Source organism: Pezoporus occidentalis, unplaced genomic scaffold, assembly GCF_034315485.1.
Source record: "Pezoporus occidentalis ecotype Australia unplaced genomic scaffold, CSIRO_AGI_Poc_V1 ctg126, whole genome shotgun sequence".
Taxonomy (NCBI): Eukaryota; Metazoa; Chordata; class Aves; order Psittaciformes; family Psittacidae; genus Pezoporus; species Pezoporus occidentalis.
Window position 1 is genome coordinate 2,036,820 of NW_026913060.1, and position 26,038 is coordinate 2,062,857.

The window sequence follows — 26,038 nt, forward strand, 5'->3', positions numbered from 1 at the left end:
TGCCTTTGCCTGTATTGTTTGTTTTGGGTTTTTTTGGTAAACAGATAAAATAGCTGCAGTTTTGCATTGGATTTAAATCCAATTTAAATTAAACTGGATTAATCGCAGTTAAAATCCAAGCTATTCATGAAAAGGGTGCTGTTACTTCTCCTTCATCCCAGATTATTAGTTCCCTCATCCTCATCTTGCCACACTTAATGCTGGTGTAGATCTCTGATGAGTCAGACCAATGAGCTTACTTTGGCTGAAAACTAACTTAAAATAAAAACTTACACTCTCCAGAGTGCCCTGATCTCTCTTATGACATAGCAAGGGCTGGACCAAGGAAAGGGCAGGAATTCAGAACCAGATGCAGTGAAATCATGTTCTTCAGCAGCTCTGCTGATTTAGATTAAGCTTCACAGTGATTTTAAGCCATCCTATTGCTTACTGGAAAGATATGCTGTGAGTAGCACAAGTTTATGCCAGTCTTGAATACATTGTCATGATAGAAACAGGAAACATGAAGTACTACCTGCTGTACCTAGAATATTTTTAAAGAGTCCTTCAGTACCCAAAACCCATATTCATACATAAATTACTCTGGTAGTCTCTACATAGAGATGCTTGTGTCAGATGTAGCTTTAATGGGACCTAGTGTTCATAAATACTTTATGAATAGAGGAAGATGCCCAAACTGGAGATGGCTCTGGTCCTTCCCTGAAAATCTTGGCTCCCTCTAATTAAATCTCACCTGTTAGTTTGCAAATCCTCCAGAGAACAGCAAAATTATTTGCTATTAAATCTTACTAAATTAATTAGGTTATTTAGATAGACTAAATTTGGTTCAGTTCAGAAGCAGCACTCCAGTTTCTGTGTCACATCTTCATTCTGAGGGTACAATAATATGTGTGATAACATACATTCCCTTCATGCAGATTTTTCTAGCCTAAATCCAGAGCTAGGAGGCAGTTTTTCGTTCCGAACTGAAGCTTGTGTTTTGTTTTGTATTGAGGTTTTTTAGCATGAACCATTTCTAATTCTTGTATTATGCTTTATGCAAGTAAGCTGGAATGTATGATTGACAACATAATCATTTGGTTATAGTTATTATAAAATAATAAAGATTTTGCCATCTTTTTTCCATCTGCAAAGTGGGGATACTATTTCTGTCTCAGAGGAGAGTTATGATGCTTTGTTGGTTAATGCTGGGACTACATTTTGTCTGTGCCAAGTACCATAGAATTATTTAATGTCCCAGTTACAGATGGTTGACGTTGTGTTGCATCCTTGTAGCATTGCTCACTTATTTTATGTTCTAAGGCTCTGAAAATCTGAATGATACAATTTTTCTGAATGTAATGCATCAAATATCAAAGAACAAATGTGATTTTTTTAAAATAATACTAAGAATGATGCACTAGTGATTGCAACTTTTTTATTTTTTTTGTTCCTAATACACAATATTTTGCTATTATTTTACACAAAACTGACCAAAATGCCTGTTATACTTCTTTGTAATTTCAAGAAGACTCTTGGATGTTTTCTTCTTCCTATGGCCTAGATTGTGACATCTTGCTATTGAAAAATTCACCTTTAGAGGATAGAGCTACTTCTATGATTAAATTTCAGGTGTACTTAAAAACATGATTGCAGTTTTGAGGAGACTAATGAAAGCTCATCACTTATTAATTGGAAACTAGGTTTAGTATGTGCACCAGAGCACAAAAAAATATCAAAACTGAGTCACTGAAAGTTCTTATAGAAAGAAGTCTGCTCTTTAAAACAATTTTATGGCTTCAGGTCTCAACGCTCCACACTCTGGTTGTAGCAACTACTCATAATAAGTACTGTCATTTTGAGTGAGTTACATTTTTTTGACTTCACTCACTGGGGTCTCTAAGGAGAATAGGCACCAGCCTAACAGCAAACAGCCCAGTTGCTAGTGGATGGTGAGTAAAGCAAGCAAGAACATGACTCTAGGAACTGTGAATGTACTTCACATTGAGATCTCCTGGATTTATAAAAAAAATATAAACAGAAGCCATTCAAAAATGCCTGCATGACTCAGCTGCCTTTGATATCCTCTCCTACGTGTTGTGCTCTGACTATTGGACTACAGAGTCATGTTCTTCCTTCAGTACACTGCCACTTTGATTTCATATGTCCTGTTAAATTTGTCCCTGGGTGTTAGATGCCTTTCTCTCCTTCCCTCAGAACACAGTGGTGGGACACCCTCTAGGTGAAGGGACCTGACTCCTTGCTGTGAAAGATGGTTTTGTGATAAAGTTGATGCTTAATCCGTACTTTAGCGGTACCTCAGTCTCTGACCCTTCAAGGTCTTAAATTGCACAAGTAACAAGTGATAGGACACTGCTGCACCAGGGGAGGTTTAGATTGGATATTAGGAAAAATTTCTTCACCAAAAGGGTAATCAGGCATTGGAACAAGCTGTCCAGGGTGGAATCACCGCCCCTGGAAGTGTTCAAAAGACCTGAAGTTTAGGCCCTTAGTGACATGGTTTAGTGGTAAACTTGGCAGTCCTGGGGGAAAGGTTGGACTTGATGATCGTAAAGGTCTTTTCCAACCTAGTCAATTCTATGAATCTGTGAAGCAGGGTCTGATAGGATTCACTTGGAGACCCTCCAAAGAGTAGCCTTGTACATGTTCCTCTTGCTTTCCTTGCACACAGAATGGGCATCATGCATGCAAACAGCCTCTATAGTCATGACTTCTTAAAAACCTGTCCTGGAAATTTTTGGATCAAAATGCAAATGTCTAATGATATCAGATGCTGCTAAACTAGGTTGCTAACTAGTGTTACAGCAAAAGATTTAGAAATGAAGAAATCTTTAAAGTCCAGTTTTACATGCCCAAGTTTTTTCATTAGACCTTGTCTATACTTTGAAGAGATCTGCCTCTTTCAACAGTTCAGTTCTAGTCATGTCTGCATCATCATGGCTTTCTGTAGTCAGTCCTTGGACTTCCTATATCCAGAGCTAAATCACAGGTGACTGTCAGAAATGCAGCCTGCAGACATTGATCCAATAGATGACTAAAAGACATGCTTAAAACATGAGCCTTAAGATGTGAGACATGTTTGTCATATATTTACCTCCAGTTGGCTGAGACCTATCCTACACTTCACTTTCGCAACATACATCTCCGAAAACCAATGCCCAAAACTTTTAAATTTTCCACATATATCCTCATCACTACATTTTTCTTTCACATTTTCTCGCTCTTCTGTGGCAGATCTTCCCCTCTCCAAAGTATATCCCTACCTACCCTTGCTTTTCTTTATCCTCTTGGAAGATGTGGTTGCTTCTGGATGTGTTCATTTGCATGTCACTGATCTTATGCAGCTTCACAATTCTCTGCTGCCCAGCTTTCTAGTCTGTCAGTCACTGGTTCAACAGAGTTCCTTTGCAAGATGCTGCAGATGACACAACAGGAAAGTTATATGAGACACAAGCTTTTGCCTCTCATGGGAGCGAGTTACCAGAGATCAGCTGCCATGCAGTGTCTTGTTCCTGCTTGAGGCAGCAGCTTCCAGCACCTGAAATTTTCACTTCATTTCCATGCATATTGCTGTCCAAAATTAATGCCTTTCCCATTTTAAACATGCTAAAATAGGCAGTCAGAAAATCAGCATATTTGATAAGCAAGCGGATCATGAGCCACTTCTTGGCCATGATTATTACAGTCAATAAAGAGAAGCTGCAGAAAAATTGCCCATAGTATCTAAATAGAAAAGCTTTGAGAAAGGTATTAATGTTTTCTTTATCTCATGAAGACACAAAGTGATGTCTTTGTCTCTCCTCAAATTCTATCAGGGGTACAACAGGGATGAATCTGCTCCATAAAAACCAAAATTACACAAAAGAAAATTAAACTAATAAAAAGAGAGAGAGATTACAATAACAATAAAAAACAATAGGCAAAGAGAAAATAACTCCCCCTCCTTATTGTTATGCATCCAGAATCAGTGTCTTGACTCATTTGTTAAACTTTTATGGCACTGGGAGTTTCAAATACTAATTTTCTTCAGCATGAAAGTGCCCTTTTTAACAAGATGAATATGATGCTCTAGGTGCAGGCAAGAACAGGCATCTGGAAGATGTTAATTTTATATTCCAGCCAACGGGAGGTTTGTGGGCAAGAGGCCTTTGCTTTATTGTTTCTCCTACACTTTTTCTGACCTAACCTGCTGATGCTACAAGAACATTTGATCAAAAAATGTCTGTTAAAACCAGCTGTTTTGATGATGTTGTGTTACAATTTTCATTGGCAGTGAGGGAAAAACATCCCTTTCCTGTAAAGTAAAATCTTTTGCCTCAAAAATAAAATGGTGTCCATGTGGAAATGAGACATCCATACTTCATGGGAAGGGAAGCCAGGCAGTGAGCCACCAGACTTCACCTCCAAGGGGACATTGTTGTGGCAATATCCCTTGCATTCTGCTAAATGAGGGTCTGATGAATCATAGGAGGGGTTATCCTAGGGACAAGGAGAGAAAGAGGCAGTGCAGCAGCATTAGTTATTAGCAATAATGGGAATTCCTGTTAGAAAAAGTTTGTCTTTCATCCTTCTGTTAAAAATGGAGAATTAAAGTTTTACAAGTGACAAGTGACAAACTAAAAAAACAGTGTACAGTGATGAAAGGCTTTGTTTCAAGGTCTTCGTATGGGTAAAGCATACAGCTGAACCCAATATGACTGGAATTTCAGTGCCCATAATAGAAATAATCAGCTATACTGGTTTGTTTGCAGAAGTTTTCAGTACTTGCTGAGTTTTATTTAGTGTTACTGTGTGTATACTAACAACACACACAGCTCTCCAGGACTTTTGAAAAAGTAGGCCATTTAAACAGGTGAACATCACAGGGTAACCTTAACTATTAATAAGAAGATGGACCAGAAATTATGTTCATGGCCATACTTGCTAGACTTTGATGATAATAATAATAATAATAAAAGAAGATATCATGCCATTGACAAATAGAAACAATTTTATATCTAATAGGATTTAAGTAATAAAGGCTTAAGGGCTGCAACAGCTGCAAAGAGATTAGATATGTTATGTTTTCTCAGTGTAATAAAACTTGTCAAATAAAGCTGAATAAAATCTTCTTATCAGTGTCTCTGGCATATTTTTCCTGCAGCCTCTTTCCTTTCAGCTGGTTGTGGGAATAACCATTTCTCTAGAATTGTTATACACACGACAGTTCAATTAGAGTCAACTTAGTGAAAGTTATTGCTGGATTTGCTCTTGATTATGCCTGTGTTGTTTGGTGTTTTTTTTTTCCAAGCAAAGGACATCTGCTGTATTTGGAAAGTATGAAGCAGGTCAAAAAGCCCACTCTGCCTGTTACCAGTCTCTGCTAATATTCACTGGATGACTGGGCTGGACTGTGTAGATGACTGTAGTGCCATGAAATTTAGCACTGGTTTACACCAGATCTGGATATGAAATTAAAATAAAACACATCAAAATAACAAGACAGCTTTTCCCAATCTCATTTGATACTGCCTTTGTTACACCAGCCTGTTCTTCTGTAAGGTCTCCCTTTTCTCAGCTCTCAGCTCCCACCTGTAGGTGCTGTCTGGAGTCCTTCTGTATTCTTTATGTTCCTCCTGCCTCGGTTTCTTCCTGTCTAGAAAGGAAAGCGCTATCTTCGTAGGGCTGGTGTACTAATGTTTGCTGAAAGCTTGAGGATACACAGATGGTATTTGCATTAAAAAGTGTGAGTTGTTATTATTACTCTTAAGATATGACAGGCTGACATTTTGCTAACCTTTCTGTGAAATCCAAGGCCAAACCTTTGTCTTGGTTACAAATATGTTTGGATTTGCCATGTGGTCCATCCTTCCACCTACACTAGTATTTCTGAACGTGCATGCATGTTTGTTTTAAATTACATGAGCATCTAAAACAGTTATTGTTCTAAATACGAAGTAGGAAGAGTGAATGACAATGCATGTTTGAGCAGCACTGCTGTTGCCTTCAACACATATTTGAACAAAGTACATTACTTTCCAAGGCAAACCAGTGAACCTAGTAAGAAAGGCCAGGGGATCCATCCAAGCTGATGTAATACATAAAGACACAAACACCATCCATAAATCAATAGGCATTGATTTAGGTAAATGAGAGCTTTACCCTTAGGTAAGAAAAATTTAATTTTTTATATGTACGTATTTAAAATGTTTCATGCCAGATTTCTGGGGACACATCCAATATTAATTAAAATTTAAGTGTGTTGTGTCAGCATCCACAAACTCATTATTTAAATTTTTTTTTTTTTTAAATTAAAGCTTTTCTCCTACATTTTTTCCCCTCCAGATAGAAAGCCCAGGAAGCCAATGCATGATGACAATGTAATAACCAATTAGGGAAAAAAAGCTGAAACTGGTTGCTGGTGCTAAAACTACTGTCAAAATATATAGTGTATCTGTGACTGAAACAACTTCTAGACATTGTTTTAAACTCATCTGTTCCTTGGGATAGAGGGGGAAGAAATTTCTATATAAGTTTATTCTAATAATTTCATTTATTCTCAGGCTAATTGCATGGAACTGTGAAGATGCTTGGAAAATAAGGGTGAGTGTAACCCTGTGTCACCCTGCAGAGCTGCAGTGAGCTCTGACTGAGCCAGCATGAGTCCTCAGGGAAGTAGCTGCATTAACTAGAGCTTTCCCAGACTCTAAGCTGGCATTGCAGAGGCAGTACATGCAGGTTTATTAGAAGGAGGAGAGGGATTAAGATGCTTCTCTTCCTTTAATAGCACAGGAAATCTGATAACTGGCAGGATGCATTAGTCTGGATTTGGAGACCCTAAAGCAATAAGGTCAACCCAGCTGTCGTCAGGTGGTATACACACATCACATGCAGCATCTTGCTTGTCTGGTCACAACTGCAGCCCTGGTCTCCAGCATAGCCAGACTCTCTATGGAGCAGGATGTAGTGTGAGTGTGCACCATCACAGTCCAGCGGTCAGCATCTTTGAGTCTTGGGCTCTCTTCTCCAACTGCCCACTTCTCCACATCTATGTTTCTATTATTATTACTATACAACATTATTCTCCCTTCCTTACAAAGTAAGGTAAGTGTTGTATCGGGAAATACTCTTTACAGGTTTAAATCAAGAATGACTCCACTGATAAGTTGGTTCAGTTTGTTTCCAGCTGAAGTTGTCATCTGTTTGTTGAGATGGCCTTAGGTATAGCTGTTGTTAGAAGTATTTATGTTAGGAGTTGGATGGGTAAAATCACACTTTAGAACATGAGCTTCTTTTCCTCGTCTCCCCTTCCTGTGAAGTCGAATTGTTACCAGTGACTCAGATAAGTGTAGCAAAGTGCCTATGTAAAGTTATTCCTTCCCATGGCCTAGCCAAAGTGTTTTTCTGAAATCCTTTGCTAGCTGAGGTGCAGTACTCCCAATGTGACAGGAGATTTTAAAGGCGCCTGCATGGCTCAGCCCTCTGGATATAAAACTCTGTGTAGGTACACAGCCAGCTTGTTTTTCTGGGAATATGAACAAGAGTCAAGAGGGCATAGAAAATGGAGAATTACATCCTCTGCTTAAATTCCTCTACTCTCCCTGCAAGATTGTTCTGGATTCAGCAGTAGCAGATATTTTTTTCTCCTTCTTAGTAGCTGGTGCAGTGCTGTGTTTTTGACTTTCAGCCTGGGAACAGTGCTGATAACACCAGTGTTTTTAGTTGCTGCTCAGTAATGTTTATTCTGACCGAGGACTTTCTGAGTCTTATGCTCTGCCAGGGAGGAGGGGAAGCCGGGAGGAAGCAGAGACAGGACACCTGACCCAAACTGACCAAAGAGGTATTCCATACCACAGCACATCATGCCCAGTATATAAACTGGGGGCAGTTACTTGGAAGGGCTAGATCACTGCTCGGGTCAGCGAGCGGTTGTATTCTCTTCCCTTGTTATTTCCCTTATCATTATTGGTGGCAGCAGCAGTGATTTGTGTTATACCTTAGTTACTGGACTGTTCTTATCTCAACCTGTGGGAGTTACATTCTTTCAATTTTCCTCCCCATCTCTCTGGGAGCTGGGGGGAGGAAGCAGGGGAGTGAGCAAGCGGTTACATGGTTCTGGGTTGCCATCTGGCAAAGATTATGAAAATGTCCTGTGTGCAAGTGGATACTTGCTTTGACTCTTGTCAGAAGTTCACATTTTAATATTAGTTTCTTTCTATTTTGTTTGGGTTCTCTTCTTTTCTTCTGGGGGTAAAAACTTAATGAAAGAGCTTGACAGGAAATGCTGGAATCCAAGCTGTGGATGGTTTGCTGCCACCAAAGTCCTTTGGGCCTTAAAGTTCATCCTTATCACTGCTATTTAATGTAACAACATCATCAGATTACTTTCTAGCATTGGTTTTCACACATGATTGACAGATGTAACAAGCAGGTAGACAAGAAACTTAACTTGTTGCAAGACAATGGATGTGCACATTAGAAGCTTTCTGAAATGCAGAATGTTACTAAAGGCCATAACCTGATATCAGTGATAGAGTTGGCTGCAAGCTACTAAGTGCACTTCAGTTCTAATACTTTTTTTTTAATTTTTATTTTGTTACCTCTTGCAATAGATCACTACCCATGCACTCAAGGTATTTCTTGCATACCAGAGGCCCTCAGAACACAGGAACCAATCAAATATATTGATATTCTTGCTTCAACATTAAGTCAGGGAAAGAATTGACAGGAATTTCAAGTTCCCTGTGCATAGAGGACCGGGTTACCATTTCCATATGGCTTTCAGATTGTCTTTACACACCTGAGGAACACCCTGCAGTGCCTGAGGCACGATTTGCTCCAAACAGTTTTTGATTCCCACCAATATAATTTGTTGGAAACATTCTGCTTTTGTTGGAAGCATTGACAGATAGTCTGGGAGCTACTGAAATATGTCCCTAACACCTTGAACAGAGTTTGAATGACAGAACTCAAAGTTGTCATGGCCAATGATTAGACAAAGTGCCTCATGACCGTCACAGAATCATAGGATAAATCATCCTTGCAACAGGTCCCAGATCAGGTATACACTTATGCTTTCAGTCACTTATGTTTTTTTGGTTTTTTTTTTTTTTTTTAAATTGCACATTTGGAATTGCATATTGGACATTTAGAAGTCCCACTCCAAGGCCAAGCTGGAGTCCCAGTATCCCAGCCTTGCACAAGCAGTGCTGTCCATCTGGATTTCACCAAAATGAACAGCTGCTGCTCATGTTCCCCAGCTGGTAGTGCATGAAATACTGTGTGATAGGTCCTGGGGAGAAGGGGTAGATCCTTAAGGTCTAAAGAGGCAATGATCCATATGATCTGCTCTTAGCTCATGCTCAATATGCTTCGCAGCCTGGCTACGTTCTTCGGCTTTGCTCAGGAACGCGATGTCAGCTCCAGTGAAGTGTTGCAAACAGCTTTATCCCTGCCTGAAAGAGGAAAGAAGGATGGTGGTCTAGATTTGAAGGATTTCTGGGGCTTAGCTTGGCATTTCTGATTTTGGCCTGCCTCTTGCCCTTCCTAGTAGCTAGTCAGTTCTTAAGCACACACAGCATACATAAATATAAGCACTGTATCCCTCAGGAGTAGCCCCATGAATTAATGGAACAAAAATGATTTATAAACATCTCAACCTCAACCTTCATTTGCTGTGTGTGTGTAAGATGTGTACATACTGGGTTGAATGCCTCCGTGCCACAAACTCTAGGTGCTTGGTGTTAAAGATTCTGCTACATTATTGGTGATGTTAATACATACTCACCATAAACAACCAGTGGAAAGATTAGACTGAGACCTGCAGGCTGCAAACAGGAAAAGCTTGTAAAATCTGGCATCATCCTATGGGTTTTTGGCCAGCATGTGTTGGTCATCATGGTGTGTTCAGAGACACCAGCAGCTATAAATCTTCCCATTCCTCTGCTGTGAGATCTTATCATTTCTGTCGCAGTGTCTGCTGTGCTACTGCACTGAAAGAGCACAGGGTGGCTCCCCCTTCCCAAAAGGTTCCCCCTGAATGGGGAAGGGCAAGACAGGAGACCACAAGCTCTCTGTCTGCTCTGTGCAAAGAGCAAGGGTTTGAAACCAGGAGCTGCCAGTTGCTGTCAACTTTATTTTTTAGCACAGCATTTAAAAGAGGTATTTGACTATGACACACTTCACTCGTGAGGAAGGACCAACAAACAACTTTTTTCATAACTTTTACAATTAAAGCCTGTTTTAAAGAACTCTAAAGAGGATTAAATTAGAGACACTTCTTAGCATGAAATGGTGCAGCTTCTCAGTGACTGATGGAAACAAATCTGTTTCATCACTTACGGATGAAGCCAAGCAGCAGGACCACGCAAAACCAGCATAAGAAAAAAACAAAACAGAGCATTTTAAAATTTAATTATATAATTTATGAAAAGATAACTGCTCATTTTGGGGACTGTAATAAGAATTTTCATATTTTGTTTGTAAACAGTCCTCTGGGCACCTTATCTCTGTTTACAAATTATAGTTTCCTACTAAGTATTTGTTGTGTTTGTTGAATAAAAGATAAACATAGGTTAGAAGGCATCAAGACTCTAACACTGCTTGTGTTATTTTTCTTTCTTTCTCCTCACCCTTGTTTCCTTTGTTTGGGGGCTTTGACCTCCTAATGTTTTTGCTCCCTGACCCAGAATATCAAGAAAAAAATCAGATTTCCACAGGAGAAAGGTGCTTGTTAAAACTGGTTTTGGTTTTCAAAGCAGCAGCAGCACAAGGTTAGAACATTTTTGACACAAATAACCTCAGTCTTTAACCTGCAGCACTGCTTTACGTAACATTCAATAGTCTTGCCAACACAACAGGAAAAAAAATTTATTCCTAGATTTTTCTTCTTTGGGGCAATTAAGAAAGCACTTGTCAAGGAAAAGTATTTTTATATCAGAGGTTTTCTTTTTCTTTTCCACCTCTTTTAGTTCATTTACTTTAGGAAGATGCTTCATTCTAAGTCTTGGAGTTTGAAAGCAGAAGCTTTTTGTGCTTATGTGTTTTTTTGTTGTTTTGTTTTTTTTTGTTTGTTTGTTTTTTTTTTTTTTTAAGTATATATCAATAGAGTTATAGAGTCATAGAATGGTTTGGGTTGGAAGGGAGTTTCAAGATCATCTACTTCCAATCCCCTGCCTTGGACAGGGACACCTTCCACTAGACCAGGTTAGAATCATAGAATCATAGAATAGTTAGGGTTGGAAAGGACCTTAAGATCATCTAGTTCCCAACCCCCCTGCCATGGGCAGGGACACCTTACACTAAACCATGTCTCCCAAGGCTCTGTCCAACCTGGCCTTGAGCACCGTTGGAAAAGAGTTTCTGGGAGACACTTGTAATACGTATGATACGTCCCTTCCCCCATTGTGTTCAGAGAAACAACCTGGGTATCATATATCATCCAGAATTTGTCTACCTGAAAGTCCCTATGAAGCTAATGAAATGTACACTCTACCTAAGTCTTGTCGTATGTATCATACCTATCTTGATTCAAAACAGCTTTGTTAGTGAAAGGGAGAAGGCAATGGACAAGAGGAAACTTTGCACTGTGTGAAATAACATTTTAATGAGAAGTTTGCCATTCAGCTAAGAGCTGAAATCTAAATTTCAGAAAGACGAGGAGCGTGGATTCAGGTGGGCAGAAGTTGCATACTGTGAGGGCTTGAATTCTAGATAGATGAACTGATATGGACATTTGAAAATGACAGAGCATCAGACTCAAGTGGTAGGAGGAATGACCCATCTAGGGGAATATCCATAGTTTGTTGCCATGCTTTGTTTTATGATATGAATGCTTCTCAGTGTATTTATAAAATAAATAAATAAATAAAGCACATTGCTGTAACCAAGGGCCTTTTCTGATATGTATCAGAGACATGCTATTTTCCTTTTGAATACAATGATTTTCACTGCTGAGAGATTCATGCAAGAGAATCTCAAAATCTTAAAGGAGAACTGAATAGTTTTTTCAGCAGAATTAAAACATAGTGAATGAAATATTACATTGTTTTTGCTGACTTAGCAGCTTCAATGCATTGAGAAAGTTTGATATAGAGAGATCCAAAGTGTGTCTGAAAGCCCTGGACATTGTCACTTCTATTTTAATTAGAAAGGTGCCTTTTATGCCATTGAAGAATTACTGAAATTGGTCTGACATATACACCACTTTTTAATACTATTCTACTGTGTCTTACTGATGACTTTAAAATGCAGAGAATGGTCACAGGTCATCACGGTTTTTCCTCTGGAAATGCCCAGATGGTCCCACCTCCAGTTTCAGTTGATAGTATTTTAAGAACTAGATCTTGAATAATTGCAAATTTCCTCTGTTTGTATTAAACTGACAATACCGTGCTCTGCTTATAGATACATAAATAAAGAGCCAGTGAACTGATGCTGAAGACTCTGTAGCACTGCTTAAGATCTTGGTAGGCACAGTAAGTAGTTCCTATTAGTTACTTCACATAGCTCTTCAGCACAGCTGTACATCAGCTTCCCACCAGCGATCAGTCTCTACTCCTCAGCTTTGTCTGGAGACTTTCCTGCCCCTTGTTAGTGCCAAAAAAATTGTTGGTTTTGTTCTGCACCACTGTTCTTTCTGCCATGCAATGGCACTTCCGCCTCAAAGAAACATTTCTCAACCATTTGAGTTGCTTAGGGTTTCTGGGTTCTTTTCTTTTTCTTTTTTTTTTTCTTTTTTTCCCCCCATTATTTCCGTTCTTCATTTTCCAATATGGGCTTAACTTGGGACAAGACATTTGAATATTTCTGCCAGCACAGAAAAATCAGATTGAGGATTTCATAATTGAAACTGAAGTGTAATGTTAGGGAAAAAAAAAGACAAGAGGTGAGAGAGTTGAGCTATTCAAGTATGAGTGAAAGGATAGAAGTGAAAAGATGGGACTTGTGAGCATTTTCAGATCAGCCAGAATTTTTTCTTTAAAGGAGATGGAATGAAAACAGATCGGATACCCAACATTAAAGAATTTTGAGAATAAATCCTTAACCTGCTTTATCACTACTTTGGAAAGTGATGTTGTACAACTCTGGGCAAGTTGTTCCTTCTTTCTTTTGTCTTTCTTCAGTTTTGTTTGCCCTGTTTTTTTTTTCCTCTGTGTTTTGTGATGTCTTACAGGAGATTTACAAAAGTAGAGCTTTCCATAGTGTGGCTATAACAACTGCTAAATACATTTTCCAATCGGAAACAAGCCAAGGATCTATGGCATGAAAGTCTCAGAGGCACAGATTTATCTTCATGGCTCTGAAGTTCCACCATCAAAAGATGACAGAATGAGGTACTCCATCAGCTGTTTCCAGCATACATATAGGATAGGGTATAAAGTTAAGTATGTGTTTCTGAATTAAGTTTCAGATGTGGCTTTAACTCTCAGGCTTCCCAGTGAAGTGGTTTGATTCACTATCTTTGGGGGTATTTAAAAGACATGAAGGTGTGGCACTTAGGGACATGGTTTGGTGGCTCACCTGCCAGTGTTAGGTTTACAGTTGTACTCGATGTTAAGAGTCTTTTCCAACCTAAATTATTCCATGATTAATCACAGACTATTTGCAGGACTAGAAAAGATATTTAATACAATGAATACCCATTTGACCAATATTAATCTATGTGATTATGCTGTCCTGTGTTCCAGGAAGGTTACTAGAGCCAGAATCTAACACTGTTTATAGAAAGTTGAAATAATATGGGTTATATTCATCCTGCAGACATGAATCAGGATAGCCTCTTCATAGAACATAGTATCAAATGAAAATCTTGAAATGTTGTTCTGAATTGAAATCCAAACAATTTTGCAATGTAAAAAATATTTAAGCTGCTTTTTTCTTCCTCATTTTTTCCATACGAAGCCTGCACTTTTCAAATAAGAAAAATATTTATTCAAAAGATAATGTAGGTATTAGGTAAAATCATTGCTCATCAAGTAAACTTCTCACTTCTTTCCAGTTGCAGATCTCCTGGCTTCCTTCTTCCTCCCTAGTTCCATATATGTAGTCATTTGCATTGAGTGTGCATGATGCAAAGAGCTCATGTCATCAGCACAACTGTTTAGGGTTGGACTTCAATCATTCTGCTCCTTGTCAACATCATTTTTTATCAAAATCAAAAGTACTAACAGAAATTGGTTTCCCACACATACTCTTTCAAGTAAACAAAAGACAACTTAAACTTTCTATTTATTCTTTCTTCCTGGAGTTAAGCCTTAGGTTCAAGCAGGTGGCATTTTTTATATTTGGAGAGAATCAACCTTTGCAAGCAATGGTTCCAGAGAGGCAGGGAGGGGATAAGGGCATTAAAAAGGAAGAGCTGATTTTCATCCTTGGCTGTAATGGTATGAGGCTATCATTTATTCTCACTGTATCTCAGTTTTCAGAACTAAAAATTTCAGTAAGAAGCTATGATCAGCTCATTAATTCCTTCAGCCATAACCTCTTTCTTCCTTACTCTTTCTTGTAAATGATTTGGGTTAAAAGAGATAAGGCAGAACCTTTCTGCTTTGCACTTTTAGGACAAGAGAAGGCTTCAACCAGTGTCCATGGGACCCATTTGTGGTTGGTTAGTGTGCTCAAGCGTGCCCGTCTCCTGCTGTGATAAACACACTGGTCATTTACATGCAAGCACCAGTCTGGTTCTCATTTAAAGTTCTTTGAAAATGTTTCTAAGTTTCATTTGCTGTAAAACTGAAACTCTCTTCTGTCACTGCCCCTTCTGCCTCTAGCTGGCTGGTAGACTACTGATTACTTGTCTTTACCCATGACATGAACTATGCCAGCAATAACATAAATACATAATACTTAAATCTTGTTTGCATTAAGCTAACAGCAAAGTGTTGACAACATTAAGGAGGGAGAGAAACAGAGAAAGAAAACTTAAAAAATAAAATCTCCCAACAGAACATAATTAGCCTGCTGCTCACCTTCTCCTGTATGGACTGTCAGAAGAAAACTTCTGTGTAATTATGGCCTGATGAAATAACTCTTTTTTCCTTCTTCCTTGGCATAAATGAAGATCCTAGTAATACTCAACTGTTGAGTGGATTTAAAAAAAACTCCAACAAAACCTGGCCTGCAGATCACTGAAAACTGGCAGAGTATTCCAAGAAAATACCACGGTAGGTTTGTGCTAATTCTGTATTTGCCCCTTAATGTTTGCTGTTGGGGGAGGATACTGGGGTAGATATACTGCTAGGCTGACATTGCCCAGTTGTTGCTATGTTCCTGTGGATTAGGAGAGCTTTCCTTGGAAGGGCACTAACACACTAATTTTGCTTTTCATGAGTGTTTGCATCTCCTGGCAGTAGCTGGCTGCAGGACTAAGCCCATATGAGTTATCATTTCTAATAGAAGTGACACATTATGCTTAGCTGCCAAGTAAATGTTTCTGAAGGATTAAAATTCCATCTTTCCTATCCAGTGATGTGGAAGGGATGCCAAATATGGACACATATTCTCTTTTTAGTTCAAATGCTGAGACTGCAAGAAAAGCAGCTGAAGTAAGTCAGGCAGCTCTTTAAAGGCTGTCTTTATACTGAGGAATCATTTGGATATATGAATCAATATTTGTTATTCCACTGTTTTTAAAACCTTCTAACTTTTTAAAAGTGTGAAATTCAAAACAATTGAAAAAGGAAATACACCAAAATAAACTCAAGTTTTCTTGGGTTTTGTATGACATTATTCCCCAGGTCCAGGTGAAGACACATAACAGAAGGGTTGCCCAATTCCCTAAGGGCCTACAATGTAAATATAAAAGAAGACATTATAACCAAATGCAATAATAGGAAAACACTGAGGAAAAAGCGTGACAGAATTAAATACTGGGTTCAAGAACTTAACACTGCAATATCTTCACAGCCTCTGTATATTTTATTTATTATTTTACAAAGCATTTTACTTTAAAAATGTATACGCACAGAGGAAAAGTAATTATCAAGATCCTTTTTTATAATAAATCTGCCATGTACTAACTCACAAAACCTCAGAAATCTCAGCTGCCTCCACTATTGATGAGCCTATGAAGCTGAGCAAACAGCCTAGCTTATTTTGCCTCCATTTCAGATTGCACCAGTGGTCTGTTTCAGATAATTCTAGTATTTGCCTCTTGGTCAAAGTGTATCTTGTCTGTCACTTGCTACACTATACGTCTGTGCAGCACATAGGATGCCTTCGTCCCAGTCCTTTGCTGTCATTGGAATGCTAGTATTAAAAATAATATATCAAATTGAGAATAACCGGTAGCAAAAATAAGACAGAACTTTTATAAACCACAATACCTCTTTCTGGGCTACTGATACGAAACTGGATTTTGACAGACAGAAATCAAAATAATGCTATCATGCCATCAGTTCCAACAAAGCTGCACCAGTTTACATTCCATAGTATATAAGTTTAAGCATTTATAATGTTGTGAGTACACAGCTTTTCAACTATGATTTTTTTTCCTCATTTTTCTCCCCCCCAAATGGAAACAAACTTACTGTCTACCAAGAGGAGATCTAATATATTAAATTAGATCATGGACCAACTGTATTAGATCAACATATGTGCTCCCAGAAAAGGCTTGCTTACTGTCAGTAATATAAGCTGACAGCTTTAGGATCAATCAACATCTTAAAACTCTCTTTTCTCTCATCTCTCTTCCCTCTCTCATTCCTTGAAGGAGCTTTGCAAAGTTTATTTGTCTGTTTCTGCTTCAGAATTTCTCTCACTAATACCTTCATAAGAAATAGATTTGCCTCAAGTAGCTTACATTAATCTGGGACACAATAATGAATAAATATTTGGAATAAATAATGCAGAATGTCTAAGTCTGATAATTATACTAATGATGACTGACATTCTCCTAGTACCTTCCAGTACCAAATCCCAAGGCACTTTATTGAATGAGTACAGATTTGGGGGTTGGGGAAGGAGATGGGGAAAGATCCCTAGCTACAGTAAGCTGTCAAAGCTTCTCTGATATTGGTTGGGCATCTTCACCATGCAAGAAGTCTGGTTTGTTTTTTTTTTCACAACCCACACTATTAGCTATAAAATAGGATGCTTTTATTATATTTTTTATGTTGGTGGCTTACTGCGTAAAGATATGTAAAAGGCTGATACTTAGGAGAACTAGGAGTGAGGTAGGAGGATACACCACCACTTGGAGCAGTTTATGCTTCACTGATGCCCATTTCCTGCAAGGACAGAAGCAGGTAGGTGACAGAGATCAGCCAAAGGAAGGCAACAGCTGTTGCTGAGGCATAGGATAGTGCCCCATTGCATCCATACCACTCTGCTTCTGTGCTGTAGAATAGGTGTGGCCAACAAATAGCAGATGTCTTAGATGAGGACCAGCAAATAAGATATACGAGGCTGATGAGCTCTAAGGGTAGACATGATAGCACACTTCTGAAAATGCCCACCAGCTTTGTCATGTTAATGAAGAAGTGTTGCACCATTCAGCCTTGTAGCTGTGGGTTGTTTTGTTGTTTTGGTGGGTTGTTTTTTTTTTCACAAACAGGGAGCAGTTCCAGGCATTGATGTCCATGGTCATGGGAGGCAGGATTCAAACCAGGGACTTTTCTAATTAGCTTCCCCTGGACTTGATGTTCTCTAAATCCAAAGTGCAGGTGAGGGATAAATGGATGAAGGAGTTTCCAACTGAAGGATGACCCAAAGGTTGCAATTTCATAAAAGCCAGCATTAAAGGAAGCTGCTGGCTTTGGTCAGTATACTTAGCAAGATTTGGAGAACATTTCCAAAAGCAGTGGTCAATCTTTCTGCCAGAGCATCACTTTGAGCTCTGACAGAGAAGAAAAAGCTACTTTTTTTTTTTTCCCTTTGACGAACAACTTTCTCCAGGCCACTTTGACCCAAAAATCACTTCCCCTGGAGAATTCAGAGTACCAGACCTGTGGGGTCCCCTCTTGATGAAAAGATCCTTCACTGTTGGTTGTTTTTTGTTTGGTTGTTGTTGTTTTGTTTTTCTTTCTGCTGGCAGCAGGAAGTAAATGTATTCTATATAAAGCTGGAAGGTCTTACAGTAGCTAGTGGTTGGAGTAATATCTGGACATCCCTTTCACAGTGGCCTGTGCAACACCGTAAATTTTGTGGACCTTCAACAAGTACCATGGAAAGGATTGTGCCTTAGGTGTCAGGGACATGAGAACCATTTTAAAAGTCTGCTTTGTTCCCAGTTAGATTCTAATGGAAGTAGAAAAGCTCCCAGATGTAAAGGGATAATTGTGAACCCGTGTGTTCTGGAGCAGATGTACACAGGAGGAGCGCAGCAAGGACTTATTCACAGAGGTGCACAGATTTATCCACAGGGTCATAGTCTTTGATGAGTCATATACATCTTCCTTTTCATAAATGCTTCAGTGGGACTATTCACATGAGGAAAGATAATACAAAGATTTGCCTATATATGCATGGCAGACAGAAACACAATGTGCAGCTGGAGAGTGATAAGGGAAATTGATTTCTTTTTCCTTTTCCTTTTCACTTTATTTCTCCTGAGTGGCAGCAGCAGTTCTGTTCATCAATTACATTGCCTCCTTCTCCTATACAGGAGCAAATTTTCCAACAAGCTCAAGCCTACTACATGTAGATATACTGAATAATCCGCCTCTTAAAAAAAAAAACAAACAAACAGACTTTTCACAAAAATCTGCTTTATGTTCTTCAAGTTATTGAATATTTTCAATTTTTCTTTATACTCTTCACAAACCTATAGGACTAAGAACATTGCTCTGTTGTGCAACTGTCCTAATCAGCAGGTGATTTGGAGAGATACATGCCACCTAAACAAGGCTTTTATGTGCTAGATATAGTATTAAACACTTAACCACCCATAAGATTTCTGTGCAGTCTCTGCTTGTGTTTAGGTTGCAGATGAGGCAATGTCAACACAAGCATGATAAATTGGAGGTTTCTTCTGCAGAGTGCTTGCACATACACAAGCAAACACTTCATTAGCAAGACGCTAAACAAAACAAAACCCACAGCAGTCCCCACGAATGTGTCAGCACGAATGTGTCAGTAAATTGCTTCAGGGTAAGAAAACACCCTCTGCATTAACTTCAGGATATCAGGGAGACTGGGAAGATGCTGCCTGGCTGGAAGCATCTCCTGTCATGCATGTTGCCTCTGTGAGAGGAGGCTGAAGATTAGAAATCCTCCCCTCCCACAAAGGGCTAATCTTGCTGGCCTCTATCGGGCTGCAGCTGGGCTCCCACAGCTGTCAAGGATTTGGTACTTTGCCTGAAAGCTTATCCTGTGAAATTACTCAAGAAAAAGCAGCTGGAGTTGATGCAGCCTGGCACATAAGGAATGCTTGTGTCCCCCTCCAATTTAAAGGCAAGTTCTGAAATTCTGCTGCAGGGACCAATGCCCTTTAGGGAGAAGGGAAACATTTGGGTTTTCAAGGAAGAGTTGCAAATAATAGTTTCAATGCTGTTTATCTTTCTGCAATCAATTTGGAGAAAACTGCTTAAGAAATACACAGAGACAAGTTCTATTAGGAAGTATGTTTTTCCCTGTGTTTTTTTCTTCTAAGTTTTTATAATTTCTGACATTTCCAATTTCTAATTAGAAATGTTAACTTATTCAGTATTTTACACTCCTCCCACAATTTTTGCTATTGAGCACAACAGAAAGAGTGATACCTATGGGATTCATAGAATGTTTTGTGTTGGGAGGGACCTTAAAGATCATTTAGTTCCAACTCCCTGCCATAGGCAGGGACACCTACTAGATCAGGTTGCTCAAAGTGCCATCCAACCTGGCCTTGAGCATTTCAAGGGACACCCATGACTTCTCTGGGTAGCTTGTTCCACAGCCTCACCACCTTCACAGTAAAGAACTTCTTCCTAATATTTAATCTAAATCTAACCTCTTCTAGTTCAGCTGTTTTCATTTTGTTTCCTTCACTTATGTATTTATTCAGCTGCCTTAACTTTGTAAAAGGTAAATCAAAGGCATCTTCTCTTTCTGCCAAGATGGTCTGAGATGCAGCTTGATTTTTTTTAAATTTTTTTTTACATGAACTTTGACAGTGTAACTCTACTGATTTCAAATATTATAATCTAAAGAAAATGAAATACAAGAAAAGAAATTAAAAAAAAGTTATGAGGCTCATTTATAAAGTAGAATTCGTACCCTGAAAGTGGCGGAGCACATATTTAAAAAAAAAAAAAAAAAAAAGGAAAAAAGGAATGCAAATTATGCGAGATAAAAATAACACAATATTGGTAAGTTGTAAGTGTATTTCTGGAAGCATTGAGCCTGGACTGTTTGATGAATGATTTTCTCTGTGACTTATCAGATATCTGTTTCATATGCTAACTTCAGAAAGTGTAATGTTCACATTCTCTAGAATCAAGGAGGTCTAGGCTGTCTTCACTCATCCTTATCACTTGCTGATTCAAATTATTTGATTACATGAATTCAGTGAAACTAAAAAAAGGTGCATTTCTTCCCAAAGAATTTTTCTTCAGAAGAACTTGAATACATTCGCCATCACTAACAAGTTTAAATGTTTTATGTTACATGTTATTTCTGAACCAATATAGCAAGGTAAGAAAACTGCCTTTTCTGGAAAGACTACCAACACATGCATTTGTTTGTTGTTTATTTTGTTTTGTTTTTTTACAGAAGCTTTTTTTCTCCCACACACTGCAAGCTAGCTCTTTAAATTGGCTTATTAATTGGTAAAGACTTGCAGATGTGATTTTAGTAGTAGCTCTGGTACAGTTATCTGCTTATATCAGCCTACTTCTAGCTAGTGAGTATTGGGGTTTATTTTTTTCATTCCTCATGGTGCTTGGGTGTTTCTTAGTATATTGTTCTGGTATTTATGCATCTCTGAGTGAGTTTGTTGTGGAATTAAATAAGTAACTGTTTGAAATATACTAGTTTACAGAAAATTTTGGTTAAAACCATAGGTTTTACATAGGTTAAAACTTTCATAGACAGAGGGAAAGTTTTTTTTAATTATTTTTAATATTAAAAGTAGCTAGTATTTAAATAGTTTGTGTAGTATTTCTTTTAAACAAGGTGCTGAAATAAAAGGCACAGTTCCAGAAAAATGTATATTGGACTTGTAAAACAACCCTGCCAAATTATGGTTGAATTGTTAGTCTTGATAGGTATGTTTCAGACATACTTGTATCTCTTAGGTATTTTTTAATATGGATGTATATTATTTTAAAGACTTCCTCTGTATTTTTAACCTTCTCCAGATTCTTTGAAAATTTTTTTTTTTTTTTTAATGTACTATAGAATCCTACATCTGTGGTACTGTCCCTTCAGTCTTTCCTCAAGTGGAACATTTTCCTTCTTCTTCCACTTCCTTTTGCCCCTGTCTTTAATTCAGTCTCAAGACTTTATTTTTTTTATTGCTTAAGTGTCTTATTATCTCTTTGTATTTCATTTTTAATTTTATATTTTATAGTCCTGTGTCATGGGTGTGATTCAGTTAATGAACAGCCTGAAAATTGGAGTTCATAGTGATAAATTTTCTTACATTTCAGATAGTTTTGCTTTTTTTCATTCTTAACTTCTAAATAGGATCAAGTATGACTGGGAAGTGTCTCACTTTTCTTTCCCATAAAAATATTTGGGAGGGTCACATGGGCTTCTCAGAGGTGAATAAATTACGTAACTGGAATGAGTGGCAAAAATCAAAGCAGCAGTCACATCAAAAGTGTCTACAGCTGTAACCCTATACTGGAGATGTTCAGAACTTCGTACCACTTAGTTTCTTGTTTACTGTATAATTTATATTAAATCAAATTATTTTCAGGCATATAACTAGTCTCTGCATGTGAGAAAACAACTGTTTATTCAATTACATGTTTTAAAATACTGCCAAAACTCACTGTTGTCTCAGAACTAATTCTGTTCATGGAATTTTGATGCTTTCTGAGTCTTACTGCTGTTAGAGTATTGACATCACAAATATAGAATTGTAAAATGAGGCTTTAGATGGAGCTATCTATGCCAAATGAGTTGATTGCACAATTTTTTATGTTCCCTTTCTGAGTAATATTTGTGTCATTCTTTTTCAATTTTTGTCAAGTATTACATTTTGTATTTGCATTCAGTATGATGTTGGATGTTCACACCATTGCACTCTTCTTACCACTTCCCTCCCAAAATTATGGTGGGATTTTTACAGTGATTTATTTAGCAGTTCACTGGAATCTGACTCTTCAGTTTTATCACTTGCTTTGCTTTCGGTTTTGTAAACTTAGTATTGCCTGAATATAGAGAAGGGTTTTGCCATTTAACATACAGATAACTGTGCTTAAAATACCATTACTGTTGTAACAAACCAATAAACCCTGAAGAACTTGTTTGAAAGGCTGAAATTATATCCTTAATTTACATGCTTTTCCTTCTCCTTGTTAAGAACAGTGGTGATGAAGTGTCATCCTTAACTTTGAATTGCTCAACATCTGTTGGCTTGTAGCAGAGCCCAATCCTAAAATTATTTAAATGTAGTTTAGCGCATCTGAATATTAAATGGTACCCTGAGGATTCAATCCAACAGCCAGGACTATAGTAGTTACAAGGTTATAATTTCTCTTGTGCTCATTTCGTGTTCAAGCATCTATCTAACCAGTTCAGTCAAAAAAACATAAAAGGGAGGAGGGGGGAAGGGAATCTAGATTCTATTTGTGGAAATATAATGGAGGTAGGGTTACCAATCTGTTTCTTTCCTTTAAACTTTCACATTAATTCCCCAGAGCAAGGATACTTTAAATTTCTAACAGCACTTCATGCCAGGTTTGCAAATTGCAGGGAATTCATCTGTTCTTAGGTTTGTTTCAGTTTTCCTTACAAAATGAACAGCAAAAACATATGCATATATAATGTATACATAACATGTCAGCTGAGGAACCCTGGAAGCTGAAATCTCTATCAGAAGAAAAAGGTAGAACTAATTTGAGAAGAAACTCACTACAAAATCATCTAAGCTGGTAAAGGATGGCAGGCTACTTCTGTGTAAAAAGCTGCCATTCTCAAGTGCTGCCATGACTTTGTATGGTGTTTACGCAAGTTTAAATGGTGATAAATTCAGTAACTCTGTTTTAAATAGACAGATTGGTTTGCTAAAATTTGGATTAAGTTAATATTAAAAAATAGGGGGTTTGAGAATGTGGGTTTTAGTTTATTTTCCAGGACTAACAGAGTTCTTTTTTCAAAAGAACCCAGGCAGCTTATTTAGGTGCCTTTAAATAAAACATAAGTAAACTCTGAAAAAACGTTTTGTTTTACACTTACATAGTGCCATAAATGTGAAATTTAAGATTTTTTATTATTATTTTAAATAGTGATTTAGAATCATAGATGCTTTGAAAAGATTTAGTTTTCCATTCTTATTACTTTATTTCCTTTAAAAGCTGCATAAATTTCTTAGAACAGTTCAAGTGTTTGGGCTTAGTTAAAAAAATGAATGTTGATACAATGTTGCAAGGCATACAATAATTGGAGTTTTTCATTGCAAGTTTTGCTTCAGTTGAATGCTTTTTCCTTCTTGCTCACCAGGTAATGTCAGCTGGCTTCATCCCAGAGCAACTTTAATTTTGTCAAGAGGAAGAATTTGCTTTGCTGAGGCAAATAAGAGCAATCACATTCTTTTTTCCCATTCTTGGCACTTATTCATGTCTCTTTCCCCTAATTTTTCGTCTTTCATATGGGGCCCAGAGCAGAATCTCATCTATTTACAATAATAGGAAAAATATTGAAAAAGAGTAGATCTTTTCCATGCTCCATTAGCTAAGCAATATGATGCATGTTGATGGAAGGTGCTGACAGTCTCTCGTAACTTAGGTCTGGAGAATGGTTCCACAGCCAGTGTCAGCTCCATTGCTCAAAGCTCACCCTTAATGCTGCCACTTAAGAAGACCACATGAGGGATACCATTCTTTGACTGAGCTAACATTGGCATGAAACGTGCAAGGAGCTTGATTTCATACCTCTTCTGCTGATTTCTTGTTTGAGTGATGACGGTTTCTTTACAGGCAGAAAGTGCCTCAGGAGCCCCAAGTTGTCTTTAGGATTCTTTGATGTTTCTAAACAGCAAGGACATACAAGCAAATCATAGTTTTTTGTCAAATAACACCTGCAGTCTTGAATCACTGGTATACTCTTTACAGTATTACTCCATATTGTTTTGTTAGACTGTTTCTTTACAGTTAGTTCTTTGGCTGATTGTGAGGAGCCTCTTTGTGAGACCCATTTGAGGCCTGCTGATTGGTGGTGGTGTCTGAGGCTGTATTACTTCATGTAAACGTGTGCTTGGCTGAAAAATGTAAATTAATTTTGACATGAAATGCAAAAGCTGCAAGTGAAACGTTTGCCTAGAACTCTATAAGGGCAAACCAGTGAGGATTAGAATGACGCACAAGTACCTACACAAAACCAAGTGTAAAAATAACCTGTTTTCCAACATATCTTTGTCCAAAGGAAATAGAGAAACAGACTTGAACAACAGTGGTTTATCCTAGTTACTTGTTGCTTTCCAATGTGCAAATGATGTGCATAGCATATTTGTCAAAACATCAAGGAAGCACATCCAGGCAGTTGCTGAACACCTGCAAATCCCACTGGTGGAAGATGCAGCTGCCAAACTATAGTTTAGCTCCTTGAAATGGCTGACTACTGTGAGTAGTAACAAAAGCAATAACAAAAACAATTCAAAACCAGTCACAACTACCTTACAATATCTATTTTGAGGAGATGGGTTATATATCAGAAAAATCAAACTTCATGTCTTTACTGGAAATAAAATCAGATTACTTAATTGTTGCATACCAGTGACTATTCTGGTTGCTAACCAGAGCCTACTTAAGTTTTCTGCTTTTTTTTTTTTTTTTTTAGATTCATGGAACTTTCAGTGTTGTAGCCTCAAAAGCAGTTATGCTGCTGACTTATGAGAGCCTGACAGAAATTCTAGTAAGTACTTTTTTTAAAGGACTCAGAAGGATCATGCACAACTGTTGAATGAAAAGCAGGAAAAGCACTGAAAAAATTAATTGCCATGTTTGATGCCAACAGGGGACTGTAATCAATGTTGACTCTGAATACCTGGGTCCTAAATTTAGACCACTGCATCTGCAGGAGATTAGCAAGTAGACACCAAATTGAGGTAATGAGTTTATGATTAAAAAAAATAATAAAACTTGCCTTCTTTCAAGGAGTTGCATGAGGGCCTTGAGGAACTCAGTCAAAGGCAAGCTGTGTGTAGCCTCCTACGGTTTTAGTTAAGACCTCTACCTCTATTTGCCTTGGTATTTTACAGACAAGTATGTATTTGCAATATTCTGTAGCCTGTCTGCAGTGAGCTGCTCTTTCTTCAATACTAAGTAGAAAAAAAATTACTTTACAGGCTTTCAGTTCTAATTCATTAAAATATTTTATTTACAGAGAAGGAGGCTGCTTGATTCTTCCATAATTGCTTTATTTATAAATATGTTGACCAGCCAACAGGTTACATTCACTTCAGGTCTCATTCATTTGCACTTTAAGTAAATCCCATGCTGTTTTAGCCATTTTTGCCTTTTGGGAAGACGTAAGTGGTGATTTTGGAAAAAAACAGACATTTGTGCCTCAGGTTACTTTGCAAGTCTTTTGCTTCTCATTCACACAGAAAGTCTTGATTCTGACATAGAATCACCTGTATGGGATGCCTTTTTGGACTTCTGTGGGGCAAACAAGGACTGTATGAGTCATCTCTTAGCTTCATTCATTAAGTTCTCCAAAGAATTGAAAAGTTATAATGGCTTTTCATGTGATTTCTTATAGTAGTTATTCTACTCATTTTAAGACTGCATTACATAGAACAAAACCCACTGCATTGGTTATTTTATTGATGGATGTTGTGGACCTGCTGGGAACTTGGAGAACAGAATTGATCTTTTGTCTTTCCCTTCGTATCTCCCTTTAAGACTGACCTCATGAAGTAGACAACTTCAGTACCAGTGCATGATCCTAAAATAGATAGAATCATGTTTTCTAA

At 37.9% G+C, this 26,038-nt stretch overlaps 1 long non-coding RNA gene across 1 annotated transcript in view; it reads left to right on the plus strand.

Moving 5' to 3' along the window:
- LOC134158112 (uncharacterized) overlaps positions 1-19,026 on the plus strand; it is a 70,929-nt gene extending 51,903 nt beyond the window's left edge. The window contains exons 2-4 of the long non-coding RNA XR_009962596.1: positions 6,767-6,947; positions 15,041-15,143; positions 17,534-19,026. This is a non-coding gene — a long non-coding RNA (uncharacterized LOC134158112). The remainder of the gene's footprint in view (positions 1-6,766; positions 6,948-15,040; positions 15,144-17,533) is intronic.
- Positions 19,027-26,038: the final 7,012 nt, after the last annotated feature.